We start from the raw sequence: 17,486 nt of genomic DNA, 5'->3' as shown, positions 1-17,486 counted from the left end.
CTATCATTACAGAGGAACCACTCAGGGGAATTGGAATCTTCTGATCACTGAAGACAAGGGTGGTTCATCACAAGGTATTTGAGGCTTGTAGCGATTTATAGATCTAATTGTAATGTTACTGGTATCTTAATTAAAATTTTTATTTTGCAGATTGATGGGACTCCAGTATCGTTAAGAAAGTGTTCGTTCTGTTGAATCCTTCCCGTTTTTCACCTGATATCTTGGTTGCCATGGAAACGGTCTCTCCATCAGACCTTTCAGATGTTCACACAGGCAATGAGGTAATTGCAGAAGACTGGAAGTACCATTTACCATCTTAGTATTTTCTTTTATAAAGAATCCAACCTGAATGTTTTTAAGACAAAGTCTGTGGAAATCAAAGAAGTCAGCTGGGAGACAGCAGGTTTGTGAAAGCATAAGTTAATAATTTGTTATTGTAATAAAATTTTTGCAATGAAGGTTTAATGTATAACAAATTGAGTTGTGTTTTAACTGAAAACACGTTATATTGAATCTTTGTTGACTTTTTGCAAAGCAAGTTTAATATTTGCTTTGGTCTCATTTTGTTTAGGTTGAGGCTAAAGCTAAAGCAGCCAGATGTCTGTCTGCAATGTGCTGCCTTGTGAATCTCAAGATGTTGAACTGTCTTGGTCTGTCGGCGAGTCCTCCCAGCCAGTTGGTATGTATTGTGATGTTATCGTTCTGTGTAATAAGAAATATTTTCTAATTGTCATAAAATCTAATTTATTTGGAATAATACAGTATAACTTATTTGTTTAATGTGTATGCATAATGTTGGATATGTTTCATTCCATAAGATTGAAACGTTACATGTAAATATTTTGCAGGGACAGATTATCTGTACAAAAAGTAACAAAGTGTAAGCAATTAATCAGAATCCCCTCAATGAATTACTGAAATATCAATTAACTATTTAAGATATGCAAAGTTATTGCTTTGGATTGTAACAATGTTTCAGATGTAGTATTAGCTTGAGTAGATGTAGAATTTCTAAAATAAGAGGAAATCTTAGTATATATTTAGACCAAAAATGCTCAAGAGATCATGCTTATTTTGATTTGAACATAAATGCAGCAGAAAGGGTGAGGTTTTCATTGTGTTGGAAGTGTTTGTACATTTTTTTTTTGGATGTAGCAGTGTGCATGTCTACTTTCTTAATACTTTGAAGGTAATATGCTAAATGATGTATAGTTTACTGCAAATGCATCATTTGTTTGGAGCTTAATGGTGACTGCTGTGTTGGCACAAATATTTATATAAAAAGTAATGGTACATGTGGTATACTATGTACAAAATGAAATATAGATGGGTATCATGTTTAATGTATCTGATTTGTCTTTTGGAGAAAAAGTAATGCAAGCTTGCTTTCTAACATATTTTAGATGAGAGTTAGACTGTAGGGAATGTTAGTGTCCTCTGATATTATAACCAATTAACAGATGCAAAGAAAAACACTGATTGCAGGACCATGTATACACATTTTAGCTGGAACCTCTCTACATAATCTTTAATTGCTTGTACATGTTAGTTATTTATGTTGTAGAATGCTAAAATGAAACATTCAAATTATGTGCATATATTTTACAATTATTTGAGATTATTGAATAACTTAAGTATTGTTTTGTGCAGTTCCGCTAAGCATTTTTCATTTAAGGAAAAAGACTTAATAAAGTGAAATATAGAAGTCTTAACGTTTTTAAAATTTCCATTCTAGACGCTTGAGAGGAATGATTGCCAGTGCACGCCGACGTCATCCAAAGGTAAGACTGATCTTTTATGTAGGTGTTCGGAGGGGTTGCAGTCGGCTCTTGTCCCAGGGACATTTTTTGGTAGTAATCGGTCTACATCTGGGACCCTCATGTCATGCAGTATTGTAGCCGCAATAAAACATCACATTTCTCCCATTTGTACCTGGAAGACGTCAGATGTAGATGAAGTCTCTGTGCAAGGTCGCAAGTTGGCGGAATATATTGCTCGAGAAAGACCCAGCATAGGCTCAAAGCCAGAGTTGTCCAAGTTGGTTCAAGATCAGACTATTTTCGGTGGAAAGTGGAATGTAGGAATTTGTGACATGGTGACATGTGATTTTGACCAGGAGGGGGAACTCTTTGAACTATTACAAATGTATTTGATGAGAAATGGAATGTGTATCTTTTGTCTTCATGATGCAACTACCTTGGTAATCCAGCATGGAGAGTACTTTGCTGTTGTAGACTTTGGAACACGGAATTCGGAGGGCTTAGCATCAGAATCTGGTACGCCTGTAGTGGTGTTTAACACAAGCTTACTTGATTTAATGGTTCATTTGAACAAACTTGGGGAATCCTTATATGCAACCGAATATGCAATCTATGCCATTTCTGTAAAAGAGATGTGCAATAATATGGAAACATGCACAGCACTGACTGAAGACACACATTCTACAGATGCATGCCATGCTTCCAGTAGCCATGTTGCATCATTCAGTGGGTCATTTCATCAGGGTGATGATCGCTTTACATATGGTGGACTTCAGTGTGCAGCCATTAGTCTTGTTGCTTTAACAAAGCACACACTGACAAGCGTTTTTTCGTGGAATATTGAGATATTGGACGATGTACTGACTGTAGGTGATAAGCTGTACACAGCTTTGCATGACAGCCATTTAATCAGTGGTGGACATGAGCTTCTTGCTATTCCAGACTTGCCTAAAAATATTCATGTTGATGGACAGCATTTTGAATGTTTTATCATGCAGATTATGCTTCTGGAGATGTGGATATACTGGGAGGACAGTTAATATAGGAGAGTGTGCATATTAGTCTCAGGGCTGGACTGAGTAAGATGTGTGGAAAGTATGAAACTTGCTTTATGACAGTATGTGGCAGTACTTGCGCTCTCATCAGTAATAGTGGGCGTTATGCTATTGTAGACTCCCATGCACGTAACAATGAGGGCATGGTAGATGCACATGGTAAGAGCGTTGTTCTTTACTTTAACTGTATAGATGATGTCTTGCATTTTACAAGGCTTTCTGCTGAACTGAATGTCACTCGGAGGTTTTTTGAGATCAGTGGAGTTGATATTGTTCAGATGGACTCAAGTAAAAGTGTATCTGAACATTCAGTTGCTGTTCCAAGTAGCACTAGTCTGTTTGAAGGGAGCAATGGTGATATACAGGAGGATTCTTATGGAGGACATTCATTACAACTGCAAACATCAAACAGGGATGATGGTGATGATGATGTGGTTGTTACTGATGTCCAAATAAGGAATTGTATTTTAACCCCATCTCTGAAGACATTGCACGGTCATTGTGTGGCAAGTTGAATGTAGAGTTTGAACGGGCACATTCTGTATCTTCCATGGTTGGTGAACTGGGTGTGCCATGTATGACAGAAAAAATAGTAGGTGATGGAAACTGCTTTTTTAGAGCACTTAGTCAAGCTGTCAGTGGCAATCAGAAATCTCATCGCAAAATTCGGCTTGCTGTCACAAACCAGTTAAAAAGAATTTCCAAATGTATACAAGTATTCTCAGAAATGAGTATTGTTCCATGTCAGAATATATTAGGACTTCAAGGATGCAATATGTTGGCAGTTGGGCAACTGAGTAGAGATTCAAGCAGCAGCTGACTTTTTTGACATAAATATCTTTACTTATTGTAGTGATAAATGGCTTAAATATACATCTACAAACAGTTTGTGCAATCATGGTCTCTATTTGCAAAATATTAATGGTAATCATTATGAGAATGTTCTTTGTGTAAAGCAGCCCAAGTCACAAATATGTTATGGTTATTGCACAAATCAAGATGTTTCTGGAAATGTAAAACTCGGAAAGCTATTGCAAAACAAAAGATCGCTCTTGTAGAGATGGTAAAAACTGAGAGTTTTGTGCAAGAGGAGTGTGTGGGTATTTTGCAAGATGATCAAGAGACTTTGCTATTTACTCCCTGTCTGAAGTTACTGCTAAAACTCTGTGCAACAAACTAAAAATAGACTTTGAAGAACACAATTTCCAACCAGTAAAATTGGGAGGGCCTTTAGGAAGTGTGTGTAAACTAAAAATATTGTAAATGATGCCAACAGTTTTTTCAGAGCTATATCTCATGTACTCAGTGGTTCACAGAATAATCACCGTAAAATTAGACTTGCTGTAGTTTCATATATAACCAAGAATATAGAAGAATGTGAAGAGTTTCTGGGAAGAGATTATGCTTCTGTGTCAGAATATGTTAACCAGTCACAGATGAAGTACTTGGGTCACTATGCTACTGAAATTGAGTTTAAATCTGCTGCAATCATGTTGGGATTGGACATTTATGTATTTAATGACACACAGTGGAGCAAATACAGTTCAAAAACAGTAATTTTACTCATTAAGATCAGTATATTCAGAAATGTAATAATAATTAAGATGCAGTTAAGTGTATAAAGCAGGCTAATAAAGTCTGGTGCTTTGAACTTTGTAATCCAAAAGGTTCATTACAGACAAAATCAATTCAAACAAGATCTTCCCAAGTACAGAAAGATACAAAACAAACTGTAACGAGCAATAAAAGAAACTACAGTTTTTCTATGTATTTAAGACAAAAAGGAATGGGAAGGAAATGATCAAATACAAAACTCAAATGACATATATGCAAAAAGTAAAATTTAAGCAGAATAACAAATACAAGACAAATTTTTTATACAAGGAAAAGAAGAAAAACTCGAGTAGAACAAATATCATGATGATGAGATTTATCAAAAAAGGTTCAGCTGAGGACTATTAATAAATATACTAAAGACGAATCTCATCGAGAGAAACTGAAGCAAGTTGGCATTGCGAAATATAAGAAAGACGAATCTTATCGAGAAAAACTGAAGCAAATTGGCATTGCGAAATATAAGAAAGACGAATCTTATCGAGAAAAACTGAAGCAAATTGGCATTGCGAAATACAAGAAAGACGAATCTTATCGAGAAAAACTGAAGCAACTTGGCATTGTGAAATATAAGAAAGACGAATCTTATCGAGAAAAACTGAAGCAAATTGGCATTGCGAAATATAAGAAAGACGAATCTTATAGAGACAAACTGAAGCAAATTGGCATTGCGAAATATAAGAAAGACGAATCTTATCGAGACAAACTGAAGCAAATGAGTATTAAAAAGTATAATGAAATGAATCTCATAGACAAAAAGTAAAAGAATCAAGTAAAAAGCAATACCTTTATCCAGGACATAAGTTGCACATAATATCAGATGTAAAGCTAAAAAGACGGGAGATTAAAGAAAAGTCAAAGGAGTTTGATTTTGTTGTTGCACAATTTTTGGAGAAGGTAAAAGAGGGGCCAAATTTTGTTTGTTGCGTTTGCTTTCGTCTGTTGTTCAAGCATCAGATATTGAATTGTCACAAAGACCAGTACAGAAAAACTAAAGAAATGTCTTTAATTGCAGATAAATGTATAAGTGACGATTATGTGCATAGGTGTGATGATGTGTGTGCATCTCCATGCACTCTTAATACCTGTCGAAATAGGCTGTATATCTGTTATTCTTGCCATTATAAAATGAGCAAAGGTCAAATACCCCCAGAAAGTTCATGTAATAATTTATCTGTTGATCCCATCCCACCTCAATTGGCATGTTTGAATACTTTGGAGCAACACTTAATTGCTTTACATATACCATTTATGAAAATGCTGGCTTTGCCCAAAGGTGGACAAAATGGAGTGCATGGACCTGTTACATGTGTCCCTACAAATATAGTTGAAACTTGCAGCCTGTTGCCAAGAAGTAATATGGAAGGCTCTTTGTTACCTGTGAAGTTGAAGCGTAAATTGACATACAAAGGTCATTATGATTATCAGTATGTCGATTCAATGCATGTCCAGGAAGCTCTTCGGTACTTGAACATTGTAATTCTCATTATAAAGATGTAGAGTTCAATGAATCTTGGATCAATGAGTTTTCTCCAGAAGAAAATAGTTCAGTTTTAATAAAGAATGAAAGTGTTAAAGAAGATGAGGACATGTCCATAGATGAAAATGATGATGACCTTTTACATGACAGACAGCAACACTGCATGTTCCAGGACACTTGTCTTATGCCAGTAGATATAGGACAAGAAGCTTTGGATCAATATGTTGATAATGTGTTGAATATTGCACCAAGTGAAATAATAATCCGGTAAAATTGCTTTCTGATTGTACAAATGAAGCAAAATGTTTCCCTGTTTTGTTTCCTTTGGGGTATAATACATACCATGAAAAGCGACAATATCGTTTGACTTTAAGCCGCTACTTTAATAACAGACTTCTTCATGCTGATGGTAGATTTGCACGTAATGTAGAATACATCTTCTTTGCTCAATACATGTCAGAACTGGAGCAAGTTGTCTCTAAAGTGTCTATAGCATTGCGTAAAGGCACAAGTCCTACATTTCAAAATATGACTGAGGTATTAAAAAATGAGGACTCTTTAAATAAGTTGTTACAGTTTGATGATGGGTATCGCTTCTTGAAACCCATTCGAGGCACACCTGCCTTCTGGCAGTCGGCTCAACGCGACTTGCTAGCTTGTGTTAGAATGTTGGGAAAACCCACATGGTTTGCCTCGTTTTCTTCTGCTGATATGAGATGGAAAAATTTACTTTACAGCATTTTGAAGCAGGAAGGGCGAACGCAGACTTTGGAACAGTTGCAGTGGGCAGATAAGTGTGAATTGCTGCGTCAAAATCCTGTTACTGCTGCCAGAATGTTTGATTTTAGATGGCATGTTTTTGTTAAAGAAGTTTTAATGTCTCCTTCAAATCCAATTGGAAAAATTGAAGACTACTATTATCGTGTAGAATTCCAGCAGCGTGGTTCTCCCCATTGTCATTGCCTTTTTTGGATTTCGGGTGCTCCAATTCTCGACAAGAACACGGATGAAGAGGTTACTGCATTTATTGATAAGTATGTAACATGTGAAATTCCAACTGAAGAAGATCCATTGTTTGAAGTTGTTACATCTGTACAGCAGCATTCAAAACGACATTCAAAATCTTGTAAAAGAAAAAAACCGTTTGTCGTTTTAATTTCCCACGGCCTGCATCTTGCCGAACCTTTATTTGTCGTGGTGAAAAATATCAAGATCCAGTGAAGACTTGCAAATGCAATTTGGATAAAACTGATGAGGCACATTGTGAATGTCTTAGCAAGGACAAGAAAAGTTGGGAACAAATTGAGAGAGATAGAGCAACTGATATTTTAACTAGTGTAAAGAATGCCATCTCGGATGAGAACTGTACATATAGTACTGTGGAAGAAATGTTTCAAGCTTTGGGGATAAGTCAAGGTTTATTTGAAACTGCATATAAGCGATCCAGTAGGAATACTCATGTAGTGTTGAAAAGACAAATTAATGAAATCTGGATTAATCAATATAGCAAGCCGCTGTTAAAAGCTTGGAATGCAAATATTGATATCCAGTACTGTGTTGATGCATATGCATGCTGTGTTTATATAGTATCTTACATGTCCAAAAGTGAGCGTGAAATTGGCCTTCTGTTGGGAAATGCGCAGAGAGAAGCAGCTAAAGATGGTAATGTTAGTGCTAAAGAGGCTTTAAAGACACTCGGTAGTGTCTATTTACATAATCGGGATGTTTGTGCTCAAGAAGCCGTGTACCGACTGACCAACATGCATTTAAAGGAGTGCTCTCGGAAAGTTGTTTTTATTCCAACAGGTGATAATATTGTGAAAATGAGTTTACCCATCTCTGTTTTGAGAGAAAAAGCTTCTTCTCAGGATCTTACCCCAGAAGACATGTTTATGACCGGTATAGTTGACCGCTATAAGAATAGGCCGAATGAAGATGTGTTTTCTGATATGTGCCTGGCTACGTTTGCTTCAGAGTATCGTGTTTTGTCAAAAATGAGAAATGTAGAAATTCAGTAAAGTTGAACAATGGCTTTGGGATTGTTGTAAAAAGAACTCGGACAAAACCAGCAGTTGTTCGATATGCACGTTTCTCTGAAACAAAACAACCAGAAAAGTTTTATCAAAGTATAATGCAGTTATTTCTGCCTTACCGCTCTGATAGTGAACTTAAACCTGCACATTGTGAAACCTATGGTGACTTTTACAGGACTGGTGTTATTGGATTTGTTGATGGAACAAAACATTCTGTAAAGTCTGTTGTAGATTTAAATAGGAGTGAATTTGAGGTGGAATCTGATCATTTTGAGGCCGTGGACAATGTTACTGGTGATGTAATGCTGGAGGATACATGGGCCGAGTTGTGTCCTGAGGTTGAATTGGAACGCTTGGAGTGTGTTGAATTACGAAAAGAGAAACCAATAGAAAATGATGCTCAGGAACATATTCCTGATTTAAGTTCTAACCCTAAAGACATTTCAGTATTTGAGAAAAAACAAATGAGTAGATCTGAAGGCCTTGCATTGATTAGATCTTTGAATGAAAAACAGTTTTATGTTTTTTATCAAATTCGGCAGTGGTGTTTAGACAAAGTTAATGGAAAAAATCCAGAACCACTGCACATATTTATTACAGGGGGAGCCGGTACAGGAAAAAGTCATTTAATTAAGGCAATTGAATATGAATCAAAACGGTTATTGTCCACTGTGTGTAGGTTTCCTGATAATACATGCGTATTACTGACAGCTCCCACTGGCATTGCAGCGTATAATTTAGAAGCGACAACAATCCACACCACTTTTTCTATTGGAAAGGATGTACGCCTACCGTACACTCCTTTGGGCGAAGATAAACTAAATTCCTTGCGTGTCAAATATAGTGATCTTCAACTTCTTATTATAGATGAAATATCAATGGTCGATCACAATCTCTTATCATATGTTAACGGCCGATTGCGTCAGATTAAACAAACCACGAAAGTATATGGGGGTATCAGTATAATTACTGTCGGCGATGTCTATCAGCTCCCCCCTGTTCGAGGTAAGCCGATATACGCTGAGGGTGTTGCCACAAAAATATGGTCAGAGTTATTTCAAATTGTAGAATTAACTGAAATTGTGAGGCAAAAAGATGCTGTATTTTCTCAACTGCTTAACAGGATGAGAACTCGTTCCAAAAGTACACCAATGCTGCCTGATGATATAAACATTTTAAAACATTGTGAAACGGGTGAGGTTAGCTCAGCCTTGCACATATTTGCGACTAATAAACAAGTGAGCGAGCACAATATTCATCAATTATATCAGACTTGTCCTGAATTTGTTAGAATTGGGGCACAGGATTATGTAAATGATAAAAAAAACGGAAAACTGAGGTTGCTAGAAGGGAGTCATGTAAAAGCTTCAAATACCTGCTTATCAGAAGTGTTGTTATTGGGCAAAGGAGCACGTGTTATGTTGTGTAAAAATGTGGATGTTAATGATGGTTTAGCTAATGGTGTTGTTGGTACTGTGACAGAAATATTAATACCTGAAAAGGAAAAGTTTCCTAAAGTTGTCTATGTTAAATTTGATGATGATCGAGTAGGCATGAAGAAGAGGAAGAGCTGCCACTATGCATCATCAGATTTAGCAGGATCAACACCTATTGAACCTGAGGAGGACAGAGCCACTGTTAAAGGTGGCTTGCGGCGGCAATTTCCACTCAAGTTAGCATGGGCATGCACTGTACACAAAGTTCAAGGAATGACTGTTGAGGAAGCTGTTGTTTCTTTTAGTAAAATCTTTGCCCCGGGACAAGCTTATGTGGCCGTGAGTCGTGTTAAAAGTCTTTCAGGATTGACGATTCAAGATTTTGATGAAAAGAGGATATATTGTAAGGATGACATTGCTGTTGCTCTTGAGGGTATGAGACCCCTTTTGAGTGGATTTTTTCAGTTGGACCGATTTAACAAATCTCCTTTTACTGTATTCTTGATGAACGTGCAAAGTTTATCTCGGCATGTAAAAGATTTGGCTTGTTTTACAGAGAAATGGAAACCTAAATGTGTTGCTGTTACAGAAACATGGTTGACTTCAACTCAAACGGATACAGTAAAAATTGATGGTTACAGTTTCTCCAACCGTCCACGACATTTATCTTATTCTAACAGGCATCCACAATTGAGTGTGTTGCAAGACCAACAACATGGTGGTGTTGGCATTTATTGTGCAAATGACATTGAATTTGAAGTTCTGCAGCAGCCAGAGCTGAATTTGGAGTGTTTGGTGTACCGGTTTAGTCATTTAAAAATGGTCCTTGGGGTAATTTATCGCCCACCATTATATCCTCTGTCACTATTTAAAATAAATTTACAAATTTTGTTTGATTGGCTTGAAAAACAAAGCGACACAATAGCACTGATTGGAGATTTTAATGATGATATTTTGAAGTCATCAACTATCTCAAAATTTATGTCTGATAAAGGATACCTACAAATGGTTGATGAACCAACCACTGAAAAAGGTACATTAATAGATCACGTTTATGTTAAATCAGAGAAGCATAAAGTTGAAGCCGTAGTTGTGCCTACATATTTTAGTGATCACGAGGGAGTAATGTGTGTTTTTGAGCGGTTGTAATCATGTGATGTTTTGAAATATTTGGTTTTTCTTGATGAAAATGAATTTAAAAATGTTTAAGACTGCAAGACATTGAGCTACATTTGAAAGAGTGGCACTTACAAAATTTGGCACTTTAAACACTAAGCAAAGCCACTAACTACATCTTTACTTCTGTTGCTCAAAACATTTTGATGGTTAGTCTGTGAAGCAGTTGTTCCATATGCCGCACATAAACGGGCAGTGGGCTGCTGTTTTCACATGGGTGGCCAAATAGGTATCCTTAGGCTTGAAAAGTGAAGCAGTTGTTCCATATGCCGCACATAAACGGGCAGTGGGATGCTGTTTTCACATGGATAGTCAGGGAATAATTAGAAGATACCCACTCCAAGACGACTGCAGCTGTCTCCGAACTACTGCCTCCTCAATTAAATTTGGTTAAGCACATTAATAAGAGGGAAAGACAGGGAGCAAAAACAAGGGATGCCCACATCCCACTTACACACACCTGACATACAAAAGGAAATGGGGAAAGATAAACCAAACCAAGGGGTCTTTGAGCCCCGCTTGCACTCACAACACTTTCATATCTACACCACACAATCAAATCAGATTTGATTGTGTTCACTGATCAGAGGAGGACAGTTCCTACATAAAATTGGAATTTAAAACCTCTCCTTAGAAAAAGGTTTCGTTTCCTGCATTAAGTTGCCATTTATTAAGCTTTGACAGATGAACAATTGGATACAGACCTAAAAGGAATAATGAAAAAGCAACATTTTAACAATTGGCATATTATTGATATTTAATGTCCCTTTGGGATCAATAAAGGATTTTTGAATTTGAATAATGATTAATATGTACATGTGTTAAATCTTTGAAGCTGTTCTTAATGCAGGGTTTGCTTTACCTTGTCACATAGCACAAAAAAAGCAAAGGCAGTTTATTGGTACTTCCATTTGTGGAACTGGGTTCAATTCCCAGGACTGCCCGACTACATTTGTGCTGACGATTGAAGGTAAAAAAAAAAAATTAAAGTATGAAACCTCATAGCTTTAAATATTTAAAATATATATATATAAATGAACAGTTTAACATTTTTTCCTTAATCTAAAATTGGGAGTTAAATAGAAAAATATCTGCATTTCTTTATGCAATGAGTCCAGATAATTTTGCAAATTATCATGTTTAAAATGCCTCATATTTAAATGTACAAAAATGAAATCCAGGTGTAACTAGAGCTTTTTAACAAACATTTTAGCAGTGTACTATTTGTTTTGAAATCATAATTTATGGCTACATTCATTACAAAGCAAAAACAAATTTGAAGGAGCATTTTAGCAAGATTGTAATATAAAATCATACACAGGAAAAGAGTTGAAATGTACAATTCCACAAATTGGTGATCCAATTCTAGCTTTCTCCTGTTATGTTTAACCTACTATTGCTCAAATAATTGACAGGTAAAGAGTTTATCATTTTAAAAAAATAGTTTGTATGATGTGAATTTTATTGTACAACCATGGAACACATTGAAAACAAGCATGAAATTTGAAACCTCTTAATAAATATATATTTTTTGCATTAAGAAAGTGTAACCAGGACACAGTATTTCATTTTTGTTAGATTAACGTTAATTTAATTTTATTTAAAGATTTACTTGAGAATAGAATCTTCTTTTCTGTAATTTCTTTAGCAAAAAAAATAAACGAAAAAAATAATCATTGTTTTTGTTTTAATGTGGGTTGAGTTTCATCTGACCAACTGTACTAAAATGTCTTAATGGACATGGTTAGTACACAGTCCATTCTATGTTGAAATGTACGAGTATTCAAAACAGTTTAATTATAATATAAAGGCATTTCACTAAAGTGAGGGGGAAAAATGTTTAAATTTAAGATTTATTTATTTTTATAACCCTGTGTTGATAAGGTCTGTTTTTTTTAAACAGGTCAGATTTCTCTTCGGAGTTCAGTTCCAGATTCTGTTTCTAGGTCCAGGACTCTCTCTCTCTGCTGCAAAGTGGACCAGACTGATGAGCTGGACCCATACAGCGCATCAAAGGAAACATCATCTCATATCAACTAACAACCAATGAAGCAGTTAAACTGAAACTACTTGAATTGTAGAATACAGTCCATTCTATGTTGAAATGTATGAGTATTCACATGAGTTTCATTATAATATAAATGTATTTCACTACAGTGAGGGGGAAAAATGTGTTGATGTAAGCTTTTTTTCTTTTTATAGAGGACCCCAGGTTAAGGTCTGTTTTTTAAACAGGCAAGATTTCTGTTACAGATTCCGTTTCCAGGTCCAGGACTCTTTCTCTCTGTTGCCAAGTCGACTAGACTGATGAGCTAGACCCATAGTGCGCATCAAAGGAAACATCACCTCCTGTCAACTTCAAACCTGATGGAAGACATTCAGGCAACTGTCAAAACATCTTCACTCTGGAGTGGACCATTGTGAATGCAACTGGATTATTTCTGTTTTTCATCATTTGTCTCATAACTCCATCAATCAACTGATTAAATTCCTTCTAGAAAAGGAAAAAACATATTGGATTTTCAGAACTGATTTAAAGAATTTCTCTTTACAAAATTTCTTTACCAATTGCATTATTAAAATTAGGTAAGTTTATTTCATTAAAAGTAACATTTAAACAGTAATGATTTATTGGTTAATGTCAAGTTGTCATAAGGATATTTTGAATGTCAACTTTGTATTAAAAGTGTCATAATTTACTGAATCACACTTTGACAAGTCATAAATATTCATGAAGGTTTATTTATGTTCATGACAGGTGTTATGTAATGTTTATGAAAGTTTCATGACAGTCTTATTCACCCCCTTCAAATAAAGTGTTACTAATCTTCATCCATCCATCCATTTTCTTCCGCTTATCCGGGGTCGGGTCAGAAGGGAGGCCCAGACTTCCCTCTCCCCAGCCACTTCTTCCAGCTCCTCCGGGGGAATCCCAAGGCCTTCCCAGGCCAGCCGAGAGACGTAATCCCTCCAGCGTGTCCTGGGTCTTCCCCGAGGCCTCCTCCCGGTGGGACGTGCCCGGAACACCTCACCAGGGAGGCGTCCAGGAGGCATCCGATGGGCTCACCACCTGTCCGAGGGGCCAAAGGGGTCGGGTGCATTGTGCTATGGGCGGCGGCCAAGGGAGGGGACCCTGGCGGTCTGATCCTCGGCTGCAGAAGCTGGTTACTAATCTTATTTCATCAATTCATTGGTTATTTTTATAATATCACTAATATATATATTAGTGATATTATATTAGTCAATATTTATTGAACTTTGAGCTAAATCATTGAGATCCTTCTCTGCAATGGGGTAATTTTCAAAATGAATTTCCCCTACTACTCTCGAATTATTAAATAGTGACACTAGATATATTTTAAATATTTTGTTACAACACTGACATGTTTAACAATGAGAAATTAATAGTGGTCAAGCTCAGGAATAGATAAATTAATAATTACATGTGTTTTTTTTTTCACCATTATCTCTGAATGTGTTCCACCCTGTTATGAACATTTACATATGAACCACAAATTGTTAAACATTTAAATTTTGAAAAAAATAATTGTAAGCAAAACATGGGGACATGGAACGTTGCCGCAAAAAAAGAATCAACTTACATATTTTTAAATAAATCTTAGCACATTTTGAACTCATGACCAAATCTGCATTTTTAACAAAATTGTAACTGTTATATGTCATGAACACACTTTTAAATAGAACACAATTCCTCAATATTTTAATTAAACTTTGCCATGACACTGCCATGTTGCTACTGACATCTGGTATTGGTTTCCTTATTAGTGAGAAGACTGGAATCCTTATTAGTGCGAAGACTGGAATTGCATGCTGTTCACCAGTGCTCTGTAATCTGGTGTGTAACTTGAAACTGCAACTGTGAGTGCATCTTTCAGATGTGCATCAGTGAGGCATGTTCTGTTTGTTCTTGATGAAGTTCATGTCAGAAAACACTGATTCACAGAGATAGGTTGAACCAAACAGGCTGGCAACCCTCATAGCTGCTGTGCATACACCACTGCACCATCATTTTACTTGGCTTTCAACACCAGCGGGATCTAGTTTTAAATTGTATGTTTTTGTTTTTAAGCTGTATGTTTTAATTTTTTTACTATGTTGTGTTTTAATGTACAGCACTTTGTATCAGCTGTGGTTGTTTTAAAGGGCTTTGTAAATAAAGTTGGTTTGGTTTTGTTTGATTCCACTTAACCTACAGGGCTAAGTGGAATCAAGTTATAATGTCGCTGTCACATTCAGTCTTCAGTTTTTTCAGTGGCTACCTGTATTAGATGTGTGCAAGATTTCCTGCTGTGTTGCCCGTATTGGACTGTGTTTGAGCTTCTCTTTATTAAATTATAATAAACATCATCATCATCACCTGGGTCTCGGTGTTCATCCTCACCACCAACAACCACAAATCATGACAGTTTAAGTTTTGGGAGAATGTTTGTGCATCTGAACAGCTTGATTGATACTTTATCTTGTCACTTGTGTTGACATTAGCTACATTGTGTGTACAGCACCGCTCCCTGCTGCAGCCTGCAACATCTCATGCAGATTGGCCAATGTATAGAGGAGATACAGCTATTTCATTAACCAAAAGGGTGCAGTGGAGTCAAGTTATAATCTAATCTTTAGAGGATCACCACAGTCGATCATAGAAAATCTGGTGCAAATCGGAGGAAGCCTGGTTGATTTAGAGACAATTGTAGACATGGCTGGCATTGCTATATGCTAGTAAGGCATGCCCACATGCTTCAGCTAGCAGCCAACATACACAGAGTTCATCATCATGTAATTTTATATCAATTAGCACAGGATTGAAATCATTTGAGTCAGAATAAAAGAAAGACTTCCGGCAGACAAAAACAGGTGACTTCCTGTTGGAGGTGGCGTGGCTAAGGTGATGTCATCATATGACCTTGTGAATGTGATCAAGGCTGGCCTATAATGAGACATGGAAAGTCTGATGAAGTTGTCACTTTTCCTGTAGAAGTTATTGCATTTTAATATTTCATGGCTCAAAGCCAAAGTTTGACACTTAGCCACGCCCACATGCTTTGATGTACAAGAATTCTTTTGATAACTTTTCACCTTCAATGTCTTAAGTGTGTGCTGAGCGAGTTTGAAGTCTGTATCTCAAAAGCTGTAGGAGGAGTTCGAACAGATGCGACGTCTATGAAAAACCGGAAATGGCGGCTTTGATCCAAAATGGCCGACTTCCTGTTGGGTTTGGACCATGGCTCCAAGAGACTTTTTTGTACATCCTGTCAACGTACACATGTGTACCAAGTTTCATAATTCTAGGTTAAAGCATGGCTTGGGGCTGATGATTTAAACTCTTCTAGGGGGCGCTGTTGAGACATTAGGCCACGCCCACCAAATATTGCACTGGATTACTGTCCGGAGTTGGATAAGGATCCATCTCAGTGAGTTTGGTGCAGCTGGACTCAAAATTGTGGAATACAGAGCCAAACGTATGGACACGTCGTTACAGGTATATTCGCCACGCCGCCACGCCCACCTGCTGCCTCCAAATCAAACAGAGTTGGAAACCATAACACACCAACATGTCTTCTGTTTGTGGACACAGTTTCATGTTGATTAGGTTAAAGAGGTCAGGTAGGGACCGATCACAATAAAACATGACACTTCCTGTTCTAAGGGGGCGTGGCTTACGTGATCTCAAAATTTCACGATTGGGTCTTGTAGGGCATCCAAAGGTGATCACACACAGAAAGTGTGGTGGCTCTGTGAGTTTCTTTGTAGGAGATATAACTGTTTATTATTTTATGGTAAGTCAGTGAACTTTGACCCCTGGTATCACCCCTTCAGCATGCACGAAAACTCACCGTTTTGATAACTTTTAATCGGGCATGGCTTCTGAACAAACTGACCAAGTTTGAAGCCGATCCATCAAAAGCCCTAGGAGGAGTTCGATCAAATGCGACGTGTGTAAACGGCCAAAATGGGGTGAAATTTGCAAATTCAATCCAAAATGGCCGACTTCCTGTTTGACATACACTATGAGAACAATTATAAATTCTGAGTGGCTTGGGGAGCTCTACAAGTGTACCAAATTTCAAGTCTCTACAATAAAGTAACTGAATAGGAAAGGGTCTTTTGAAATTTTCTAGGGGGCGCCGTTGAGCCAATTTTTTTGCGATTTTTGCGCGGACCTTAAAATACGTAAATTTTTCACAGTCTCTATGGGCCTACCAATTTTGGTGAGTTTTTGAATATGTTAAAGCCCCCAAAAAGGCAATTCATTTGACAGAAGAAAAATAAAAAAAAAAAAAAAAAAATAATAAACATTTGAAAAACAATAGGCCTTCGCAGCGCTTAGCTGCTCGTGCCTAATTAAGTCATTAAAGGGTTAACCCTTCGGAGACAATTGACGCGTATCCGAGTTTTTTTTACATGTCTGATTTGGCGTGTCGTAGCAGCAAGACTCCGCCTCCCCCAGTCTCACTTTCTACTGGTGTTTAAAGTGCACATGTTAAACTACACAACAGTTTTTAAATTGTGTTAATAGGCCAAGTAAAACCGGAGTTATGCTTAAATATGTAAACCATATTTGTTTCAATTAGCGAAATTGTAAAACCCGCTCCTTTCCACAGTGAGACGGAGCGCTCTCTCAACACAAAGAATACAATATAACAGATCCCCTCACTCGAGCTCACGTATTAAACTGATAAGAGTTGACATTTTGTTGCAGATAAACGAAGCGCAAGTAACAGCGTAACAGCGCTGTTACTTGCGCTGTTATGCAAGTAACAGCGCGAAAATAGAGAAAAAAAATGTACCGCGGGAACAGAGAACAGAAAAAAGAGAGGCACGTCAACAGATAGTTGTGATATCAGACGATCAGTAAAATCTACCTCGTAATTTGTATTTCGGACATTGTATTTTGTTTTTTTCTGTAAAGAATG

At 36.9% G+C, this 17,486-nt stretch overlaps 1 long non-coding RNA gene across 2 annotated transcripts; it reads left to right on the top strand.

The window, feature by feature from the left end:
- The first annotated feature begins 632 nt into the window (after nucleotides 1-632).
- On the top strand, nucleotides 633-13,386 carry LOC145550582 (uncharacterized). 2 transcript variants are annotated; one of them, XR_014086458.1, is made up of 4 exons: nucleotides 633-679; nucleotides 1,736-1,781; nucleotides 12,458-12,660; nucleotides 12,757-13,386. It is a non-coding gene; the product is annotated as an uncharacterized LOC145550582 (long non-coding RNA). The 2 variants fall into 2 exon arrangements; XR_014086457.1 differs by having other exon boundaries at nucleotides 12,458-13,386.
- The last annotated feature ends 4,100 nt before the right edge of the window (nucleotides 13,387-17,486 follow it).

Source organism: Poecilia reticulata, unplaced genomic scaffold (assembly GCF_904066995.2).
Source record: "Poecilia reticulata unplaced genomic scaffold, P_reticulata-male-v2 Scaffold_96, whole genome shotgun sequence".
Classification (NCBI taxonomy): domain Eukaryota; kingdom Metazoa; phylum Chordata; class Actinopteri; order Cyprinodontiformes; family Poeciliidae; genus Poecilia; species Poecilia reticulata.
This window is presented reverse-complemented; position numbering and strand designations above follow the sequence as displayed.